Raw genomic sequence first — 24761 nt, 5'->3', positions numbered from 1 at the left:
CTTTATTGACATCCATGGAGGAATGTTATTGTTGATACCAAAAACTGGCCACACCGAGTAAACAGATCTCATCTCTCCAAATGGATTGACATTGTTCGTTGCCAATGAAAGATTGAGATTACAAGGTTCTTCTTTAAAGTGTGGCCACTTTTCCTCTATGTCCATAAATGTTGAACCATCTGTAGATATTCGAATAATGTCATCTTGACTTCTATTGCATGCATGGTAATCCATAAATTGTGCCAAGCTAGTGCACCTGAATAATCGTTGCATACATGGAATAATGGGAATATAATGAAGAACCTTGCAAGGCACCTTTTTTGTTATTTGATCTATTTGATATCTACTGATATGACATTCAGGGCATTCTTTTGCAAATTCATGTTGTTTATGACATATAATATAATCATTGGGACAAGCATCTATTGCTTGATACTCCATTCCAATATCTTTTAGAATGGAAGATAATTCTCGCTATGAGTGAGGTAGAATATTTGATGGTGGTAACAAAAACTCACCTATCAATCTACAAAATATTAATTTGTTAATATAAAGAATATTAATGGTACATGATTCACCCTTTATTAACTATAATGACATATACGACATACCTCAACATAAGTGAGATTGTTATGTTGGATAAACCATTCAAAACCTTGAAGTTCACCAACAACAATACAGTGGAGAGAATATTTGTTTGGGAGCCTTCATAAAGGGTCTTGTATACCTTCTCAAGTACAGGTAAATCATGAACAACATAAAAGTCATCTTGATCATCATAATTGGCTACGCTAGTACTAAATGTGTCATGGATTAATGTATTTGTACCATCATCTTCAATTGTTTTTTCTAGCACATGATCCTCCTCTTCCATGGGATCATTATCTTCAGCTTCGATATTCACACCTCCATGTTCCTCCACTTTGAAAAACATATTCTCCAGGTTGTGTTGGTCCATATCACGTGCCTTGGGGAGCTCGACCTATATAAAAATGATCAACATAAATAAAACATGATCATGATCTCATCATGAAGTGATTTCTTATGTATATAAATTATTAAAATGATATAATGAACAACTTACCAATGGATGATAATCATGTCCCCCTTCAATGTGACCATGCTGCCTACAATGTTTCTTAGTTGTTTTGATTAGAAGTCTTCAAGTCGTTAAGCCCTTACAAATTTTGCAAGGACAATAACATTTTCCATCACCTTTTCTTTTCAGGTTAGACCACAATCTAGCAATTGCCTCCTTATTTTGTTCTTCATTGATATTTTCTGACATGGTCTTTCTTCACATGCAAAAAAGTCAATCTATCGAAACTTCGGTGCATAACCTTCACAAACTACGCAAAATGATATTGCAAGTACAAAAATCTTCTTAGAACTAGCTATGTAGAAGTTAAAATGTTACTTAAACTTAGACTCTCTTCAATTATGAAGACTATTTTATTTAAATAGTTTTCTTGGCTAAAAAAGAAGCTTGATTTTGGCAAGTTGATGAAAAATATTTGTTTTAAAAAAAGAGAAACCTTTTTATTATGTCATATAATAGAATCAACTTAGGAATGATGAATTTATGAAGAAGTCAACATGAAACCAACTTCATATGAAAGAGAATTGAATTTTCTATTAGAATCCAAAATATGAAGAAACTTGAGCGGTTACATTAAGAGTTATAATCAATTCTTTTGTTGCAACCCTATCAACAAGGGTTTTATGACAGTTTTGACAAAAACCATATAAATTTCTTTATAATCCATGGATGACCTTAGAAAATATCTTGAATTAAATATAACTCTTCATTCTACAACCTCAAATAGGCTATTAGGGGCTGGATTCAATCCAAATCGTATTAGGAAAAACATCTAAAGCAACAAATAATCATGACTGTAAAAAATAACAGTTAAAAGTATTGAACAAAATATGATTTTTCTAATTGAATCTTCATCAAAGAAAAATTCCAATACATACTTTATAGAAATACACTTCCTTCCTATTTATCCAACAAACAATTACATGGAAGTTTTACTTTCAAACTGATATACAACCCTGTAATTGTCACAACCTTGCAAAATTAAGTGACAGTCAGAGGCTTTATTTGATCTAGCCTTACAAGACTTTCCTCCAACTCTGTCACACACACTTAATCTGAATAAATGATGGATTTTATAGCCTCTCATGGTTCTATAACTATTCCAACTACCCCTAAGACTGAAGTGTACAATTTGAAAACATTTTATGCATTGTTGCATTACAATGTTTTAGTTACACCTTGACAACTTTTGCCTTTTGACATGAATGACCACTAAACATTACTTAGATACTTTGAACACCTTATAATGGACTCAAAAAAACACATTAAACCTTTATTACCCTTCCATGGGTACATTTACATTATTTGAACAATCAAGACCTGAATAGGATGATTTGACAACTTTTGATAAAATGGCACAGTTAGCCTTATACATTGATTTCAAGCTTGACAAGCTTGTTTATTTCTCATTACTCATGATGAGTATGTAGCTTCTTAATATTAGTACCATTTAGTTCTCCATTTTATTTAAGCAACAAGAGAGTATGGATGTCTTTCAGTATGGATGTCTAGAAGTGGAAGAGAAATGGAAGAAGTCCATTAGAACTCCACAAGTCTGCAAATCAAACCATCAATGTAGTCTACCCTGAAGAAAGCACCCTAGTAAACCCAAAGGTTATCAGGAAGTGATTAATTATTGCTAAAAGGGGATAGGAGTTATCCCAATACCCAATAGACACATTGGGAGGATATATGCTTACCGAGTCATTACTAAAGTATTATTGGCATGACTTTTGCTATCGGAACATGTGAATTGTTGTCTTGCCGATAGCCAATAAGGCTATCAGTAAGACTTACACCAATAGGGAGAGAAGCCTTAGTCATCAGTACAACTTAAAAATATCGCGGTGTAACATTTCAAGCTTTCCTGATGCCTGATGGAAATAATAGAGAAGGAGATTCATCAAGGAAAAAGTAACTATCGACAGAGACTGTTCAAGGTTATGTCGATACCCGATGGAGGGCTCGGGAAGACACACACTGATAAAAAACAAAGTGACTTAAGGAATGAAATATTGCCGATGGCACCAAGAGAGTAATTTGTCAAGAAATCATATACTGATGAGCCATTATAAATACAATTCAAAATCGAAACCAAAGCAACCTGTATTTAATACATGTAATTGAGTAGTTTGATGGCTCACACGAGGCAAATTAAGAACCAAATGAATGCTGCGTCTTAGTAAAAACCACACAAGGTGAGAATTATTACTCACAATTCATCACGCATTTTGGAGGCTATAAGTTCATCAGAAAGAAAGAGGAGTTCTAAGGGCTCCGAATCCACGTCTAAAAAATCCAAAACAGTGGAAGTCCCTCCTGCATGGAAACTAAATCAAGATATCATTGATCAATTGCAGTTTCCAGACCCAAGATCAAGGAGGTCGAAATAGCATTTGCCCAGAAAAGACCAGCTTGAGGAAAGGTTTAAAGGGGTTGGAGATGTGTGGAAAAAGGTTAGAGGTTATGAAATCTTCCTATTTCATTTTCTAAGAAAGGACAGAGAAGTGCCAATTTGTAACCCGTGGATAACCAAATTAGGTAAACTAGTTGTTCCAAATGTTTTCATAAATATCAGATTGATGGAAGTTTTGGTCAAAAAATATAATTCTGTGAAGAGATCCATTCAATTTTCAAATGGAGAAGTGTTTATCAGCTTTAGCCATGGCACCATAGATGAATTTTTTAGCTTAGACCCTAACCCTAATGTACCCTTGTCATTTGAAGAACTAGAGGAGGAATTTGTTAAAATGGATACTACTTATAAAGGGTGGAACTTAGCTTTCCACAGGGTTAAGAAGGTAATTCTAACCAAAGAGGATGGTCCCCCATTCAACATGGACATTTTTAGACAGTACTTACAACACACCTATATGTCATGCAAACAGGTTGGAGGTATAGAGGTCCCTAATGTAGCTAATATTGGGTTGTTGGTGTTACCAGCAAATATACAGATGTATAAGCCAAGACCCTTTAATTATGCTACTTATGCTGTAGAAAAATTAGATGAAAGTTTCTTGAACCTCAGAGATAATAGCTAGCCCACTTTCAAGTTTTACTCATTAATGCATTTGATTTGATTTTATGGAAGATTTAGGGGTATGTGGCCAATGAATTTAAAATTGAACATAGTGGACAAAGAAGCTAAAGAACAACCAGTATAAATATGGACATCAGTTTGGGATTCATGATATGTGAAATCAAAATATATCAAGTTTGAAGAGATAAAAGTAAAGCCATTATACCAGATGTATGGTTTCCCATGTGAAGGATGTATTTACACTGAAGTTAAAAGATTTCTTAGACCTGTTGTTTTTGAAGAAAGAGGTATTGTCAATCACAACTGGAGCGATTGGTTTGTTCACAAGGATTTTACTTGCTTCAAGATTTATGGTTTTGAAGAAACCCCATATTTGTTGCTAAAAACTTGTACCAGACATAATTTCTTATCTGGAGATTGTGAGACAGTTAAGTATTTTGAATGCCAAACATTTTGGAGGTATGCATAAGCAGACTTTCCTGCTTGGGACTCTTAGTTTTGTGGAATTTACCATTGTATCAACAAAGGCTTTGTTGGCAAGATGGCACTAAGTTGTCATTAATGTCAACCAGCATGATGAATACTCACATAAGGGTGCACATAAATAATGAAGGCCTACCGGTAGTCTCACACCACAAAAAGTGAAGATGTGTTACCGATATAGGGTGCTCTACTGGTTTACGAAAGAAGAAAGCTCTATCAGCAAAGAGTTGTACTAGTATGTGTTTTCCGGACCAACTGTGTGTTGGTGTGCCATGTCTTGATCATTGTCATGCCATAAGAAGAAGAGGTGGCAAACGGGTTGTGGCTGGTGAAGGCTCATTAATAGGGTTGATGAAACAGATAATCACCATTACTAGAGGAGCCACAAATCACAAGATTGTATGTGACTAATTGTGGATCGAGGAAGAAGGTGTGATAGAGGAATATCAAAGAGTAGTTAGCACTTGAATCTATGCAAGGGAAATCCGATTTAGGAAGTCCTTGAAAAGAAAACTTCTGAAGCGCTGTATGTGTCAACTAATTTCATGACAGAAGATCTGATTCGAGATTGTCATTTCCAGAAAATGTGCATTGGATAATGGAAACTATGTGCAGGTGCATCCTTCTAGGATAGGTGATTGATCTAAGATAGGTAGGATTGGATCTCATGAAGATTGTGTCGAAAAGAGGAAACCCTAACCACTCAAGTTTTTGAATTACGTTCTGGCGGGAAATCAACATATAAGGAATGAGAGCTCGAAACAAAAAGTGTTGATGCTGTGAAAGAGGAGAAGGGTAGAGAGAAGTAAGAAAAGAAAAGAATTGTGAGCCTTAGAAAGAATTCTACGAAAGTTGCAGTGTGTGTGTGATAAAGCATACCAGTGAGAGGATTCTACCGGCAATTTTGTAGTCTTGCAGTTGAGCCTAACTAATAAGGCACGGTAGAGAAAGAAGCATCCTAGTGTGATCCAGTGTGTTGAGAGCGAGAGAAAGATAAAAGAGGTTGAGAAACAGAGACAGTAATTCTACAACAGGTAGTGTGAGTTTCAGTGGAGGAGAAAAAATTGTCAACCAACAAAGTGTTATTTGATCAAAGAGTTGCAGAATTTATTTGCAACAAGAAGCCTTAATTGTATTCAAATAGTATTTCAATATACATCACCAAGTTCAAGGTTGGTGTAGGGGTTGGTGCTCCTTGGGTTGGTGCCCAAAATATTTATAAGTCAGTGTTTTACTGGTGAGGCTAGATTGGAGCAGTAGTCTCCAACAACTTTTCTCACTGAGGTTTTTCCCATATTGGGTTTTCCTCATAAATTTGGTGTTGTGAGTTACTTGTGCATGAATGATCTCTTTGTCTTTCTCTCTTGTATTACTGGTATGACTGTTTAGTGGTTAAGTTAATAAATGATATTCTGAAGTTAGATGAGACAAAAGAAAATCTTAGGAACCACTAATTCACCCCCCTCTCAGTGGTATTCTATATTCAACAATTGGTATCAGAGCAAAGTTCCTAGTTATATTTAAACCTTGGGTTGATTTTGGACTTTGAACATAATGGCAAGAAGTGAGTCTACTTCCTCAAAAGCCCCCATGTTTGATGGATCCAACTATGCCTTATGGAGAAGAAGAATGGAGACCTATATTTCATCTCTTGGCTTTGATGTGTGGATGTCAGTCAAGAATGGGTATGTCGTTCCTAATGCTCCTCCCTCTGATCCAAATGCAAAAAAGGAGTATGAGAATAATGCAAAGGCAAAACATACTATCTTGAGTGGACTGTTTGATAATGAATTTGTCAAAATAATGTATTGTATTTCATAAAGGAGACATGGAACAATTGTAGAGATTGTTTGAGGGAGATGCAAAAGTCAAAGAAGCCAAGCTACAAACACTAAGGGGCCAACTTGAAAGCATCAAAATGAAAGATGATGAAAAGATTGCAGATTATTTTTATAGATTTGATGAAATTGTGAATACCATTAGAGGACTCAGAGAAGAGATTACAGATGAGATTCTTGTCAAGAAGATACTTAAATCTCTCACTCCCAAATATGATACTAAGGTGTCAGCCATAGAAGAAGCCAAGGATCTAAAGACTTTTACAATGGATGAGCTATTTGGCTCTCTGACAACATTCAATATTAGTAAAAAGGACAAAGAAGTGGTTACTCATAAAGAATCTAGTGAAGACTTTGATGTAGAAGTAGAAAACTTTGTCAGGAAGCTCAAATTGAGGATCTGGCTGGTACAAAGAAAAAATACCACTTAAATGCTTCAACTGTGGGAAAGTGAGACACTTCACTGCAAATTGTCCTCACAAAGAAACTGGTGGAGATGAGTCAAGAGAGTTTAGAAGATCTGCCAACAAAGACAGAGAAAGGAATGAATACTGGTAGGGAAGGAGAGGCTACCAAAACCAAAACAACCTATATATCATTGAGGATGACACAATGGATGATGAAAATGCATTGGAAGATGATGACCATGAGAATGACAGAAAAGTCAATCTTTTTATGGCACTTGATAGACTAGTTGATGAAGATGAGGAAGAAGAGGATATCAAGGCTGAAGTGGATTTGGAGAGCAAACTTATCAGTGCACTTAAAGAATTGAGTAAAACAAGACAAGAACTCAAGAGGGTTAAGCTTGTTGCAATAGATGATCAAGATCTTTTGAAGTAGTCTCTGGAAGAGTTTGGTCAAGTCATATCTGACTTGAAACTACAGCTGGAAGAAACTAAGATGATTAGTGAAGCTACATCTTTTGATTTGACAAAGAAAGAAAAGGAGCATCAAGAGGTGGAAGTAGAAATAATAAAGCTCAGAAAGGAGCTTGAAGAAAGCAAGGAAGAAATAAAAATAAGGAGCAAGTATGAAGGCAACGTTGAGGCCTTAGATAAGATGTTGAGCAAAAAAAAGCATTCCAAAGACACCTATGTTTTAGGTTTTGAACAAGGTCAAAGTTCAACCCACAAAGATAAATCTGACAAAGAAATAATGTTCACCTATTCAATTGAAGGTGAAAGAAAGAAGACATTCACTATAGGAAAGGGATACCGGAAAAAAGACACATGTAGATATAGTTGGAAATCGTCACTCAAACCAGTATACACAAATGAACTAGAGGCCACACTTCTTGCACCAAAATGCAGACCCAAGGAGAAATGCCAGAATTGACTGTGAAGGATTCACCAGATTTAACAACATGAAGGGAAGACCCACCATGAGGCAATTCCAATAAGGACCAAGACAACTTAACTGATATGTTTCAAACTTTCATGGTCATTGTTACCATTGTAATAAATTTGGACATAGAATACCTAACTGTAGATTAAACAATAAGCCTTCTATGAATTCTAAAAGTAGAAACCCATTTAATACACTCTGGGATATGAATATTGTCTGCTATCAGTGCAATGGATATGGTCATTAGAGTTTTGATTTTAGGAAGAATAAACTTGCACCCTACAATAATTTTAAGGACATTCCTTTTAATGAAAATGTAAAATGCTATAACTATCAAGAATTTGGACACATAGAAAAGTTATGCAAAAATAAGAAGATCAAGCAAATGAAGGCAAATCCAGATCAAGGGCTGGTAACTGAATCTGAGCTCAATATAGCAACAGACAAGAAGAAGGAAATCAAACTAGTTCGGGTTGAGAAAGAAAAGGAACAAGAAGAATCAAGTCTCTTAGTACAGATGCCCTTGCATGCTGAAAGGAAAAATCTATGGGTGGTAGACAATGGTTGTTCAAACCATATGACTGGTGACAAAAAGAAATTCATCAAAATTGAAGACTGGAATGGTGGATCAATAAGGTTTGGAGACAATTCCTCCATCAAAATAAAGGGAAAAGGAACTCTAAGCATTGATGGAAAACTGAAGGCACATGATGTATATTATGTGGAAGGCCTCAAGAATAATCTGCTGAGTGTAAGTCAGATGTGTGACAAAGGCTATAAATTCACCTTTGACTCAACTGGTTGCCAGATAAAGAGACAGTACTGGTAAAGTTGTGGTAGAAGGAAAGATGACAGATGGAAATGTTTATAATCTAAAGGAATGCTATGAGTCCCAATGTATGTTAGGACAAGTAGATGAAAGTTGAATGTGGCACAAAAGATTAGGTCACATAAATTTTGATAACTTAGTTGTAATAAAAAAAAGGGGTGTGTGAGGAATATTCCAGCTATCATCAAACCAGTAAACACATTTTGTGACGAATGTGTAAAAAGTAAGCAAACAAAAGTGAGTTTCAGGACAAAGGAGCACAACACCTCAAGACCACTTGAAATTGTGCATACAGATCTATGTGGTCCAACTTGAACAAGAGAACTTGCCGATGAAAGATACTTTATGCTCTTCATTGATGAATACTCAAGGATGACATGGGTCACTTTTCTGCAAGATAAATTATAAGCATTTGAAAGATTCAAGATCTTTTGGAAAATGGTGGAAAAGGAAAGTGGGTATAGATTAAAGTGCCTAAGATCAGACAGTGGTGGTGAGTTCACATCAAATGAATTTGAAGATTATTGTGAAAAACATGGAATTAGAAGGCAATACTCTGCTCCTAGAACACCACAACAAAATGGTGTGGTAGAAAGGAAGAATAGGACAGTCAAGGAGATGGCCAGAACCATGTTAAATGAGGCCAGTCTATTGGATACATATTGGAAAGAAGTTGTTCATACTGTTGCATACACTTTGAACCGGGTTCAATTAAGAACAAACAACAAAATGACACCTTATGAGTTATGGTATGATCGGAAGACGTTAGTCAAATACTTCAAATTATTTGGAAGCAAGTGCTTCATCAAGAAATATATGGATGGTTTAGGAAGTTCTGACTCCAAGAGTGATGAAGCAATCTTCCTTGGTTACTCATCTAACAACAAAGCCTACAAATGCTACAATAAAAGACTAAGAAGGGTCGTTGAGAGTGTGCATGTAAAAGTTGATGAAGATATGCACAAAGGATGTCAACCATAGGTTAACCGCTATGATGACTTCAGTGATGAATATTGTGAAGTTCAGATGGATACTGAACTAGACATAACATCCAAGAAGGTCCCAACTGGTATGTACAGCTGAACCACCCGAAAGAGAAAATTTTGGGAAATGTGAGTGATGGTGTGCAGACTAGAAGAAGACTTACTCGGAATGATGAACAAGTCAACCTATGCCTCATGACTGAAGTTGAACCCAAAACGTTCATTGAGGTCAGTAAGAGACAAGAATGGATGGATGCTATGGAAGAAGAACTACACCAGATTGAGAAGAACAAGACTTGGGAATTAGTTCCTAGACCGGAAGACAAGAATATCATTGGAACAAAATGGGTCTACCGGAACAAGATGAATGAAGAAGGTGAGATTATAAGGAACAAGGCTAGACTAGTATGAAAAGGTTACTCTCAAGTAGAAGGGATTGACTTTGAAGAAACATTTGCACCGGTGGATAGATTAGAAGCAATTAGAATGTTTCTAGCTTACTCTGCCTACAAGGGCTATAAAGTATACCAAATGGATGTAAAATCTGCTTTTCTAAATGGAAATTTGGAAGAAGAAGTATACATGGAGCAATCAGAAGGGTTTTTGCTACATGATGATGAGACATATGTGTGTTGGTTAAAGAAGGCTCTGTATGGTCTAAAGAAAGCTCCGAGAGCATGATTGTGTATGTAGATGACATCATCTTTGGAGGCAACAAGGAAAGCCTCTGCAAAGAGTTTGATGATCAGATGCAGTTAGAATTTGAGATGTCAATGCTTGGTGAATTGACTTACTTCATTGGTTTTCAGACATTACAACAAGATAAAGGAATCTTTATCTCTCAAATCAAGTATGCAAAGGAGATGTTGAAGAAATTCCAACTGGAAGATTGTAAACCGATAAGTAACCCCATGGTGACTGGCAGCAAATTAAGAAAGAATGATGAATCACCAGTGGTGGATCAGACTCTGTACAGATCCATGATAGGCAGTCTACTATATCTTACCACTTCAAGACCTTATATAGTTCAGGCATTGTGCATGGTGGCCAGATTCCAAGCTTCCCCAAAGTTGTTACACATGAATGTTGTTAGCATAATTTTTAGGTACCTACAAGGAACACTCAGCTATGGTTTGTGGTATCCTAAACAAGGAGATTTTTCCTTAGAAGCATACATTGATGCTAATTGGGTAGGATGCATTGTTGATAGAAAGAGCACAAGTGGTGGTGCATTCTTTCTTGGTGACCGGTTGGTCTCTTGGCATAGCAAGAAGTAGGACTCAGTCTCTCTATCCACTACTGAAGCTGAGTACATTGTTGCTGCTACATGTTTCTCTCAAGTTCTTTGGATGAAGACAACTCTCAAAGATATACAGGGGGAAATCACTGATCCTATTCTCATTCGGTGTGACAATTCGAGTGCAATCAACATAGCAAAGAATCCTGTCATGCATTCCAGAACAAAACACATTGCTATCAAATATCATTTTCTCAGAGAGAAGGTTGAAGGATAGGAGGTAAGGATTAATTATGTTCCTATTGGTGAACAAGTAGCAGACATTTTCACCAAACCATTACTGATCAACACTTTTGAGTACCTTCGACACAAGTTAGGAGTTGTGCCATCTGCCTAGGCAGGTTTTATGTGGCTCAGGGGGAGCTGATAGTGGTCAAAGGAGGAGTTTGGTATGAATCAAAAGGGGAGTGCATAGTACCCTTTGTCATTGTGTTAAAGGGGGAGAAATGTAATGGTATGGAGTATCTCACTAGAAGTTGACATCAATGCCAAAGGGGGAGATTGTTGGAAAGTTGGCACTAAGTTGTCATTGATGTCAACCGACATGATGAATACTCACATAAGGGTGAGTATAAAGAATGAAGACCTACCGGTAGTCTCACACCACCGTAAGTGAAGATGTGTTACCGGTATAGGGAGCTCTATCGGTTTACAGAAGATGAAATATCTATCGGCAAAGAGTTGTACCTGTGTGTGTTTTCTGGACCAACTATGTGTTGGCGGGCCATGTCTTGATCGTTGTGATTCAATCAGAAGCAGAGGTGGCAAATAGGTTATGGTTGGTGATGCCTCATTGACAGGGTTGATGAAACAAATGATCACCATTAATGAAGGAGCCACAAATCATAGGATTGTATCTGACTAATTGTAGCTCGAGGAAGAAGGTATGAAAGAGTAAGATCAGAGAGTAGTTGGCACCTAAATCTATGCAAGTGTCATGCCCAAACTTTTGGGCATGAACGAGATAACTTTTTTTTTTTAAATAACAACCTAATAACATTAAATTTGCTAATATGAAACGCACTAACAAGTTTTGTCTTAACTATGTTTGAGTTAACACTACCACTAACTCAAGTCACTAACTCAAGTAAGCGAAAATAATTTAAATGTGGAATACTTAAATAATTATTTATTGTCTCATCAATTTCAATCAATAAATTAACTTAACCAAAAATCTCTAAATTAATTGACAAAGACAATATTAATCTCCAATAACCATTAATTGCTTTTAGGAACTAAATAAATTAGTCCTAGCACTTAGATTATTAATGCCTATATTTTATTTCAACAATAATTAAAATGTGGTTAAACTAATTCGACTAAAGGGTCAATTAAATCCATAATGTAAATTTCCCTATAAAATTTAGTCTGGAATAGCCTAAATTTAGGTGGACTAAATAATCCCCTAAAGTCAAAATAACTTATAAAGTCAATATAACTTCCTAAAAGATTACACTCTAAAAGATATTTAAAATTTAAAAAAAACATCATATTTGAATATTTACATGTCCATATGTTTATATAAAACATATATAAAATATAAATACATCATGAAATAATAATCTAAAAATTAGACCTTTATATGCATATATATAATCATGTGTGTATATATATATATATATATATACAATATCCTGAGAAGTGAGATGCTTAGGTAGTTCACAGGAGAAGTACTCCAGATGATTGTTATCATGTAATAGGGGTCAATTGTGTTGTGTTTAGGTCTTCTAGAGTGTTTGAGGACCTTCAAGAGTCTCGAAATGCATTAGAATGCAAAGTTGCATCTTGGAGTCAAAAGATGTAAAAAGTTGTTGAGCAACATTTTGCAATTTCTTGCAAAAGTTGCATTTTTGGTAGATGGCGTGGAAAAGTTGGTTGAACCAACTGATCTAACAACTTAAAAGAAAAAATTCACTTCATTGTATGGGTTGGAGGATTGGAAATGCAAGAACAAGTTTTTGGATTTTGAAACAATCTTGTATATATATATATATAGACAAACACACACACACACATATAATTCTTATGTTTCCTAAATAATATAATAACCACAAACCCTAAAATTATAAGTTATAAAACAAGGAATTCCTACTATCCTTACCATTATATTTTTTTTTTCTCATTCTATATTTTTCTTTATATTAAAATCCTACCCTAACCCGAATTGGGTTAGGGTTTTATGATATTGTGTAGGGCCGAGGGGGAGCGGTGGAGGCAGCTAGAAGTGACGGCCATGGAGGAGGAGCTGCGGAGGGTTTGTATTGGGCATCGGGCGGGGGCGCCCCCGGAACGCCACTGTGTTTCCCCACAGTGGCAGCTGGGTGCCACCCACTGTGGGTAAACACAATGGCGGGTCGGGTGCCCTTCCACAATGGGAGGCCCCTGTGCTGACCACTGTGGTTGCCCACAGTGGTGACCTCTGTGCTGACCACTGTGGGTAGCCACAGTGGTGGCCCGAGCCGCGCCGCCCACTATGTTTAAACACAGTGGGTTTAGCCTCGAAAACCCTTGATTAGTTTTTTTTTTAAAGTTTAAAAATTCTTTATTTTAATTTGTTTTTTTAAGTTTATATATTTTAAATATAAATATATATATATACATATATATGTATATATATATATATATGTGTGTATATATGTATATATATACACACACATATATATATGTGTGTGTGTGTGTATATATATGTATACATATATATACATATATATATGTGTGTGTGTGTATATATGTATATATATGTATATACATGTATATACATATATATGCACACACACACACACACACACACACACACACACACACATATATATTAGATGCATAAGATATCTAGGGCTGACTTTACTATGCAAATATTTTTTTTTTTTGAACTTTTAAACAGATTAATTAAAATTTTCAGATTTAAAGCAATGTATTTCTCTTTTTTTTTTAAATAACCATGTAGCTAAAATTAGAGATAGTCTAGTTAACTTTAGATTTATTTTCTGCAATTAAGTAAAATAATAGAATTAAATAAATTTAAGCAGCAACTATATTAGACTAGAAATCATTGAAATAAATCTTAGGGATAGACATGTCAATTTTAGATTTACTTTCTACAATAAATCAAGGGAAAAAAAATAACACAATTAATTAAACTACTGCATGCAACATTAGTGTTTCATACTAAATGGATAACCAACTATATTTGCATTTAGAACTTCCATAAATAGGACTAAATGTTTTACTTCCAACTTACTAACATACATGCTTTTCTATTTCATTCTTTTCCAATATTTGAAATGCATAAGGGGATAAAAAATGAATTTCTTGATTTTCAAAATAACATATACACAACAAATATTATTTTCAGAACTATATGAACTAAATCCAGAAATACACATTTTTTTTTTAATCACTTAATAGAATAATGCATTTCTTTAAGACATATTAAAAATACAATAGAGTCAACATTACAAAGGGGTGAGATGCCCAACTAGTCTCTCATTTCTATTAAATGAGGACTTTAAATAAAATAGATACATTATCCCCTCTGTTTTTTTTAGTAAATACAACATGCAACTTTTTATTCACATTTCTGCAACTGAAAATATAACATCCCTTTTCTTATTCTCTTTGTGTAAATCAAGTACAAAAATGAGCAATTCCTAGCTTGTCTTTTTCTTTTCTTTCCAAGAAATCCTGCAAATAAATCATAAGGCTTTGACCATGGAGTGCTCACCTCCCAGCCTAGGCTTACTAGAAGCCACCCCTGAGCTCAAAGAACCAAGCCCTAGATAGGTTACACACATGCAAACACAACAAGCAAGGGAAACAAACATACAACAACACTTTCCCAACCAAGGCTACACTTCATCACAAAATGTGATGATTTTACATGGGTGGTAGTGGACCAAATACCCTTAGGAGACTGCAAGAATGGTAGATTGCAAAGCCACCTCATGGCAAACAAAGATATATCATAAGTTCATTAACCCCACATCTTTATGCCCCCCCAAAGGCTTTCATGCCATACTTTCTCCCCTTATGACCCCCAAATGCATAAACTAGTCCATGTAGCAAGGGTCACATATACACCCCTTGAGTTCGCTCTCATAATGAGAGTCTCTCACTCGAGGGCTATCAAACTCCTACCACCCGCAAGACCATCCTACTCTCCCAAGAGTAGAAGGCCTTGGTTACTCCCAAATCATAGGAAATGCATAAAAGAATAAAAGAAAGGTCACATAATAATTTTTTACAAAAGAAAATACAAGACAACAACTTTTTCATTCAAACAATCTTTCCAACATAAACATGCAACTTACAAAGAAACAAAAGAAGAAGATGAACCAACCTTCAATTTTCCCAAAGGTTTGCTAGAACTAGTTTGAGGATGAGCAACCCAAATCCACAAATCTTCCTTCTACCCTTAGCCAAAATTCTATCCCAAAACTGTATTTTTCAAAATTTCATGATCTCCAAAAATGGAGAGTGGGTGATTACCCACAAAATCTCTCATTCTTTCCTAAAAATACCTCAGTGAGAGTTCTCACAGGTTTCTAAAATTGAAAAAGGAAAAAGTAATAAAAAGTGGAAAAGGATCTCTCATCAAAAAGGAAGGTTATCTAACCTAGATGGCACCTTCTAATTTAAATTTTTTCTCACCTTAGAAAACCCACTTTTTGAGGTGACTAAAAAGTCACATGGGAGTAGACACATGCCTAAAAATACTCCTAACCCATAGGTATACCTTATGGACTTTAGGAAACACCTTTAAACTACCCCTAGGAGTCCATTTGACCCCTTATAAACCCACCTGAAGTTAAATTTCGGGTCAAACCTATGTTGACCACTGCAATGACTCTCTACCCAAGGAAAATTTAGAACCACATACAAATGTTTGAAAAAGCTATGGTTGAAACAACTCCCTCCAAGAGACAAGTCAAAAATCAAGACATAAATCAACACGTGTCAAGTGACACAGTAAAATACATTACAAAATTACACATGAAATTTGTCTCTTGTTGGATTTACAAAAAATAATAAATTCAATTTAACACACATGCATCATTTACTTTCACAAATAAAATACGATACATACGGGGTGTTGTCTCTCCAAATAGACAACCCCTAGCTTTACGAATGTACATAGGTCTAGGTTTGGTTCTCCATATATTTCCATGGTCACATGGATAATTTTCCCATGCATCTCAATTACACATTAGTACTTCCAAATAACCTCATAAAATATTAAACACATGAATAAGAATACACGTTAAACACTCTGCATACAATTGACATTAAACAAAATCAACATATCTTGTATCAAAATAAATCCACATAAGTAATTATCATAATTCTCATAATTTTGATCCATACATAAGACATGCATCCTATTTATATCATCATAGTTTAGTCCTACAAATCCAATAATGACATACATCATCACAAATTTATCCTATTCTAGAATCATATAGAGTTCTATATCTATAATGCATAGAAATGAAGCATCCATATATATCAATGTTATCCAAATCATGAAATCATATAAGTTCTAAATCCATAATGCATAAAAATAAAGCATCCTTAATAGTCTCAACATGAAAATCACTGAAATGCTAGGATGAGTTGAGGTAGGGCCTCACAGCAAGGGAAATCCAATTCTAGAAGTCCTCAAAAAGAAAACTTCTGAAGCACTTTATGTGTCGACTGATTTTGTGATAGAAGATCTGATTCGAGATTTCCATTTCCAGAAAATGTGCATTGGATAATGGAAACCATATGTAGGTGCATCCTTCTAGGGTAGGTGATCGATCTAAGATAGGTAGGATTGGATCTCATGAAGATTGTGTCAAAAAGAGGAAACCCTAACTACTCAATTTTTTGAATTACATTCTGGCAAGAAATCACCATATAAGAAATGAAAGCTCAAAACAAAAAGTGTTGATGATGTGAAAGAGGAGAAGGGTAGAGAGAAGTAAGCAAAGAAAAGAATTGTGAGCCTTAGAAAGAATTCTATGAAAGTTGCAGTGTGTGTGTGAACAAGCATACCGGTGAGAGGATTCTACTGGTAGTTTTGTATTCTTGTAGTTGAGCCTAACTGGCAAGGCATGGCAGAGCATGCAACATCCTAGTGTGATCCAGTGTGTTGAGAGATTGTTTGTGAGAGGGAGAAAAAGATAACAGAGGTTGAGAAACAAAGACAGTAATTCCACAACAGGAAGTGTGAGTTTCAGTGGAGGAGAAAAGACTGTCAACCAATAGATTGTTATTCGATCAAAGAGTTACAGAATTCATTTGCAACAAGAAGCCTTAATTGTATTCAAATAGTATTTCAATATACATCACCAAGTTGAATCTTGGTGTAGGGGTTGGTGCTCCTTGGGTTGGTGCCCAAAATCTTTGTAAGTTAGTATTTTACCTGTGAGGTTGGATTGGAGTAGTAGTCTCCAACAACTTTTCTCACCGAGGTTTTTCCCATATTGGGTTTTCCTCGTAAATCTGGTGTTGTGGGTTACTTGTGTGTGAATGATCTTTTTGGCTTTCTCTCTTGTATTGCCTATATGACTGTTTAGAGGTTTAGTGAATAAATGATATTGTGAAGCTAGATCAGACAAAATAAAAGTTTAGGAACCACTGATTCGCTCCCCTCTCAGTGGTATTCTGTGTTCAACAGTTTTATGAATCCATTGATAGAAAATTGATTGAAGAATACAATTTGTTCATGTTGGCATTACAGTAAGAAAGACTGTTGATATTCAATAAGGATATTGAGAAGGTTGTTGAAGATTATTGATATAACTGAAGAAGGATGATAACTATCTTTATAACATTATTTTGTCATTGATGTCAAGAAATTGATTATCTGATTCAGTATGATGTTGCCATATCTTGAGAAGATTGATTAGAAGAGAATTAAGATGTCGGTAAAAGACACAAAAAGAATGTGCTGAATAAAGGGAGGAATAAGTTATTCAATGGGCGACTATTAATGAGTTAGATAATGATGAGATCATGATGTTTAGATTGTTTTGATATCCTACATATGTTGTTGATTGTAAGTTTAATACTATACTATGCAACCGAGCAAAGAACCTAGTCGGTAAACCCTAAGGAACCTAGTTGGTAAACCCTAAGGTTATCGATATCGGTTAATGAAGGCAAAATGTCTACCGAGTAAAGTTTAGTATTTACCGAGTTGCAACCGAGTTATGATAGTGCGCATTGGATGGATAAAAGCATTATTTAATAAAGGACAATGATTAGCTGGAGATGTATAAATGATTGGTATGTCATGCATGAAGTTTGTTAAGGATCTATGGCAAAGGAAAATCGATAGGAAGATCTACAGCGCAGATTGAAACGCAATAACCTTGTGAAAGTTCCAAGATAGGAATGCAAGTCTCAAGGTAAGGTAAAACATTTTTAGATTAGAAGGATACATTGAACCTGGTCAAGTTTGAAGATTTGATGGGTAAGATTGATCATGGGAAATGTGATCAAGGAGATTCAACGGTTAGCAATTGTTTATAAATAAGAAATTTCTGATAAACAATGTATGTGGGTAAGTGTATGCATAGGGATGCTACATAGTGATTACCGAGCACATAAGCTTGAAGACCTGTTTGAATAAAATAGTAGAAATCCCAGCAGAGGGACAAGATAAGTCCTATGACTAGATTGTTTTGACCAAATAAGAATCTTCTTTAGCATTTTAGATGTGAAGTTGCAGATAGATTTTTATTACTGTTATTTTGTAAGTGACAAAAAATCTCTTAACCGAGTGGACTTAACAGTCTTATATGTAAACCCTCTAGCAAGGTAACATTCTAAATGAGTGTTTGAAATCCTTTGACAAGGTCACTTCTAACAAAGTGAAGATCCTAACAGATCTGAGGGAAATCCCTTAACCGGGTCACATCTAGCAATGTGTTTGTAATCTTAAAGAGGATTTGCTTTTAACCGAGCATACTCTAGAAGAGTATATTTCTTAGTGGGTCCGAAATCCCATAAATGTTTTTCCCTATTTGGTTTTCCATGTTAAATCTAGTGTTATGAGTGTTATTATGATTATGTGTTCATAAGTTTGCATGTTTAGCAGTTTTTGGTTAAGTTGCTAAAGTATAAGTTACCAAGGTTGAATCTGTTGATTTTATGGAAGTTTAAGTTTGAATGATTCATCCCCCCTCTCATCTTGTTAGCTATTGGCATTTGTACTTTACATTTAGTATCAGAACTAACAATTGGTATCAGAGCTTTGGACTTCGAAGAAACAGTTTAAGGGTACTTGAGGCAAAGATCTGAAGATGTATAAAAGGGATGAACCGAAGCTGAACAAGTCAAGTTTCTCCACATGGCAGAAAAGGATGAAGCTACATTTATCAGGAATTGGAGAATATGCAACATATTATCTAGAGAATGATTATATTGCACTGAGCACCAACCCTATGACCTTGGAATAGATTAAGGCAAAGCAAGAACATATTCAACCTATGATTGAAATAAAATCAGCATTGATCGACTCAGAGTTTAATGATCTAGAAGGTTGTAATGATGCAAAAGCAATGTGGACTAAGCTCATATCTGTGTATGGAGGTGATGAACATGTTCAAAGAGAAAAATTAGATAGTTTAAGAGGACAACTTGAATCCATGAGGATGAATGAAGGTGAGAACATAACCCAATACAGTACAAAACTAAAGGAGATTATCAATCAAATTAAAGGAGCAGGTGGAACTATTGAAGAAAACTATATAACAAGTAAGTTGTTGATAACCCTTCTACCAGCTTATGCTATTCGAGTCTCTGTAATCAATGAATTGAGATCTATACCTAACATGCCAGTTTCTTTGGATGCTACTATTGGTAAGCTACATGCATTTGAGTTTAGTAATTTTGATAATAGTGGGTCTATGGTAAATAAAGTAGAATCTGCATTCAGTTCTTTTCATATTTGTGAATCTGATGATTACAATGATAGAATGAGTAAGTACTCTGAAGGGGATCACAGTGGAGCAAGTGAAAAATTTCACAAGAACATGGAAAAAGTGCACAAACTATATGAGGAAATCAAGAAGAAAGAAGAATTTGAAGCATTATTAGCCAGAAGGTTACCAAGAGGAAAAGGTAAGTATAAAGGAAAGCGACCTTTAAAATGTTTCAATTGTGATAAAATAGGACATATGGCTTCTAACTGCCCTAAAAAAGAATCTAGTGAAAAGAGAGAATATCGATATAACAGGCAGAAATATAACCAATACAGAGGAAATTGAGACTTCAGAAGGAGAAATAGCAAGACATGTCTAGTAGCAGATGAGGAATCCAATGATGACAAATCTGATGAAATTGATACTAAGGAATCTGTTTATGTGGCTATTAAAGATGGATCTAATGAAGAAAGGTATGAAGAGAAAGCCCTAATATCTCACATAAATAATAATAATTCTTGGATCATAGACAGTGGATGCTCACATCATATGACAGGTGATAAACACAAGTTTGTTAAATTAGAAGACTATGATGGAGGCTATGTAAGATTTTGTAATGATGCACCATGTCCAGTGAAAGGTAAAGGATCTATAAGACTTCTTGACAATGCTAAATGTGATGATGTATATTGGGTTGAAGGTTTGAAATACAATTTGTTGAGTGTAGCACAACTAAACAATACATAATACTGAATAGAATTTCAGAAAGGAATTGTCAAAGTTCATGACAAAAATGGAAAGTTAGCTACTACCGGGACACAAACAAAAGGTAATACATTTCCTCTTGACTTAACTTGGAACAAGTGTCTTAATGCAAAGATAGACGATACTTGGTTATGGAATAGAAGTTTTGTCATGTAAATTTTGATAATCTGATCAAAATAAGTAAGAAGCTCCGAGTAAGAGGTCTACCGAGTCTTGAAAAACCTAAGAATGCTATGTGTCGAAGATGCCAGATGGGTAAGATGACAAGATCAAGCTTTACAAGTAAGTCCTACACTTCTAAAGGAATTTTAGATCTAGTACACACTGATCTTTGTGGTCCTATGAAAGTTTAAAGTTATTATGGTGATAAAAATTTCATGTTATTTGTGGATGATTACTCAAGGATGATGTCAGTCATGTTTTTAAAAGAAAAATCAAAAGCTTTTCAAATGTTCAAATGGTACAAGGCAAGAGTTGAAAATGAAATAGGAAGATAACTGAAATGTCTTAGATCTGGTAGAGGAGGAGAATTCACTTCTGATGAATTTAACTTATATTGCAATGATCATGGTATAAAGAGGCAAGTATCTGCACCGAGAACACCTCAGCAAAATGGGATAGTCGAGAGAAGAAACAAATCAATTGTGGATTGTGCAAGAACCCTGATGATAGAAAAGAGGGTACCTCAAATATTTTGGAGAGAAGCAATCAGCACTACAGTTTACACCCTGAACCAAGTTCAACTGAAGAAAGGAACTATGAAGACACCATATGAAATCTGGTATGACAAGAAACCTAATGTAAGTTACTTTAAAATCTTTGGAAGTAGATGCTATGTTCACAAAGATGACAGAAATGGAAAGTTTGATCAGAAAAGTGAAGAAGGAACATTTCTTGGTTATTCTTCTAGAAGTAAAGCATTTAAATGTCTGATCAAATCATCTAACAAAATAGTGGAAAGTGAAAATGTGAAAATTGATGAATTTGCAGAAAGAAATGATGAAGGAAATTCCAAAGAACCAAAAGATTATGAAGAATTTGTTTATGTTCAACCGAGAAGTCCTACCAAGAAAGTTGTTGAAGAAAATGAAGATAATGTCCAATTATCGAGTGATTAAGAAGATCATACAGAACCTACTGAGCCTATTTTAGCCGAATATGTCAGAAGACATCATGCATCAAGTCAGATTATAGGAGATAAAGATGATCCAGTGATGACAAGAAACAAACTGAGACAGGACACATGTCTGATTTCTGAATTTGAATCAAGAATAGTGAAAGAGGCATTCAACAGTGAAGATTGGGTAAATGCTATGACAAAAGAAATTGATTGAATCAAGAAGAATGACACATGGACACTAATCCCAAGACCAAAGGACAAAAATGTAATCGGTACCAAGTGGATTTTTAGAAACAAGATAAATGAAAAATGTGAGGTCATTCGCAACAAAGCAAAACTAGTTTGCAAAGGTTATGCTCAAGAAGAAGGAATAGATTATGGTGAGACGTTTGCACCTATGGCTAGACTTGAGGGAGTAAGAACATTGTTGGCATATGCTGCTTTCAAAATTTTTAAGGTATATAAAATGCATGTTAAATCTGCATTTTTGAATGGTATACTAGAAGAAGAAGTTTTCATTGAACAACCTGAAGGATTTGTTGAAGACAGGAGTAAAGATCAGGTATGCAAACTGAACAAATCCTTATATGGTCTGAAACAAGCACCTAGAGAATGGTATGAAAGATTGCACTCTTATTTAATCAAGATTGGTTTTATAAGGACAAGTTAAAATAGAAATATGTACATGAATAAAGATGAGGACAATGGAATACTCATCTCAGCCATATTTGTTGATGACATTATATTTTGTGGTAATGACTCCTTATGCAAGAACTTTGGAAATGAAATGTGCAAAGAATTTGAGATGTCACTAATTAGTGAGATAAAGTATTTTATAGGCTTACAAATATTGCAAATGAAAGATGAGATTTTCATTACTCAATACAAGTACATTAAGGAAATCTTGAAGAAATTTGGAATGGAGGATTCTAAACCAGTAAGTAATCCTATGACTACTAACTATAAATTATCAAAGAATGATGAATCTGCATCTATTGATGAGACACTTTACCAATCTATGATTGGAAAATTGCAATATGTTGTGCATAGTAGACCGGATATAGCACATGCAGTAACTATATTATGTGATAATACTAGTGCCATTAACATTTCAAACAATCCAGTGATGCACTCTAAGACAAAGCATATATCTATAAAGTATCACTATCTCAGAGAAGAAGTTCAAGAGAAGAAAGTTGTGCTGGAATATATTAGTTCAAAGGAGCAATTAGCAGACATCTTCACAAAGCCACTACCAATGGACACTTTTGAGTATCTCAGAAGCAAGTTAGGGGTCCTACCCCTATCTTCTACTCACTGACCGAGTTCAGTGAAAGCATCAATTTGATGAATCTACATAATATTATGTGTGGATTGATGCTGATTTATGCACTTTAGAAGGTTTTCTAAAGGTGTGTAGAAAAAGTGAATAGAAACAAGTTGATCTGACCGAGACTGAGATGTTACATAGCAAGGCAAATCACTTCACAGAGGAAGACATCATGATTTAGTTCTTTTACTTTTTGGCATTATTGTCAAAGGGGTAGAAGACTAAACGGTTGAAAGACTAAATGGTTGACTGCATGGTAAAGCCCTGAATGATGGAAATAATAGAAGACTAATGATAGGGGGAGTAGATTGCAAAAATGGAGAAGACTAAGTGCAAGTCAATAGCTCAGAAGCCTAGTGAAAAATGGAGAAGACTTCAGAAGACAATAGATCAAGGATAACAAGAGAAGTCTAATAGAAATCTAAATCCAAATCAATTTGAATATCTTGTTGGTATTACCATTTAATTGTTGGTTTTTCCATCAATGCCAAAGGGGGAGATTGTTGGCATTACAGTAAGAAATATTGTTGATATTCAATAAGGATATTGAGAAGGTTGTTGAAGATTATTGATATAACTGAAGAAGGATGATAACTATCTTTATAACATTATTTTGTCATTGATGTCAAGAAATTGATTATCTGATTCAGTATGATATTGCCATATCTTGAGAAGATTGATTAGAAGAGAATTAAGATGTCGGTAAAAGACACAGAAAGAATGTGATGAATAAAGGGAGGAATAAGTTATTCAATGGGAAACTATTACCGAGTTAGACAATGATGAGATCATGATGTCTAGATTGTTTTGATATCCTACATATGTTGTTGATTGTAAGGTTAATACTATACTATGCAACCGAGCAAAGAACCTAGTCGGTAAACCCTAAGGTTATTGATATCGGTTAATGAAGGCGAAATGTCTATTGAGTAAAGTTTAGTATTTACCAAGTTGCAACCGAGTTATGACAGTGCACATTGGATTGATAAAAGCATTATTTAATAAAGGACAATGATTAGCTAGAGATATATAAATGATTGGTATGTCGTGCATGAAGTTTGTTAAGGATCTATGGCAAAGGAAAATCGGTAGGAAGATATACAACATAGAGTGAACCGCAATAACCTTGTGAAAGTTCCAAGATAGGAATGCAAGTCCCGAGGTAAGGTAAAACATTTTCAGATCAGAAGGTTACATTAAACCTATTCAAGTTTGAAGATCTTATGGCTAAGATTGATCATGGGAAATGTGATCAAGGAGATTTAGCGGTTAGCAATTGTTTATAAATAAGGAATTGTTGATAAACAATGTATGCGGGTAAGTGTATGCACAAGGATGCTACATAGTGATTACCGAACACAAAATCTTGAAGACCTATTTGAATAAAATAGTAGAAAGCCCAACAAAGGGGCAAGATAAGTCCTATGACTAGATTGTTTTGACCAAATAAGAATCTGCTTTAGCATTTTAGATGTGAAGTTGTAGATAGATTTTTATTACTATTATTTTGTAAGTGACAGAAAATTTCTTAACCGAGTGGACTTAACAGTCTTATATATAAACCCTCTAGCAAGGTAACATTCTAAATGAGTGTTTGAAATCCTTTGACAAGGTCACTTCTAACAAAGTGAAGATCCTAACAGGTCTGAGGGAAATCCCTTAACCGGGTCACATCTAGCAATGTGTTTGTAATCTTTAACATGATTTTCTTTTAACCGAGC

The sequence above is a fragment of the Cryptomeria japonica genome, chromosome 10 (genome assembly GCF_030272615.1).
Source record: "Cryptomeria japonica chromosome 10, Sugi_1.0, whole genome shotgun sequence".
NCBI lineage: Eukaryota > Viridiplantae > Streptophyta > Pinopsida > Cupressales > Cupressaceae > Cryptomeria > Cryptomeria japonica.
This window is presented reverse-complemented; position numbering follows the sequence as displayed.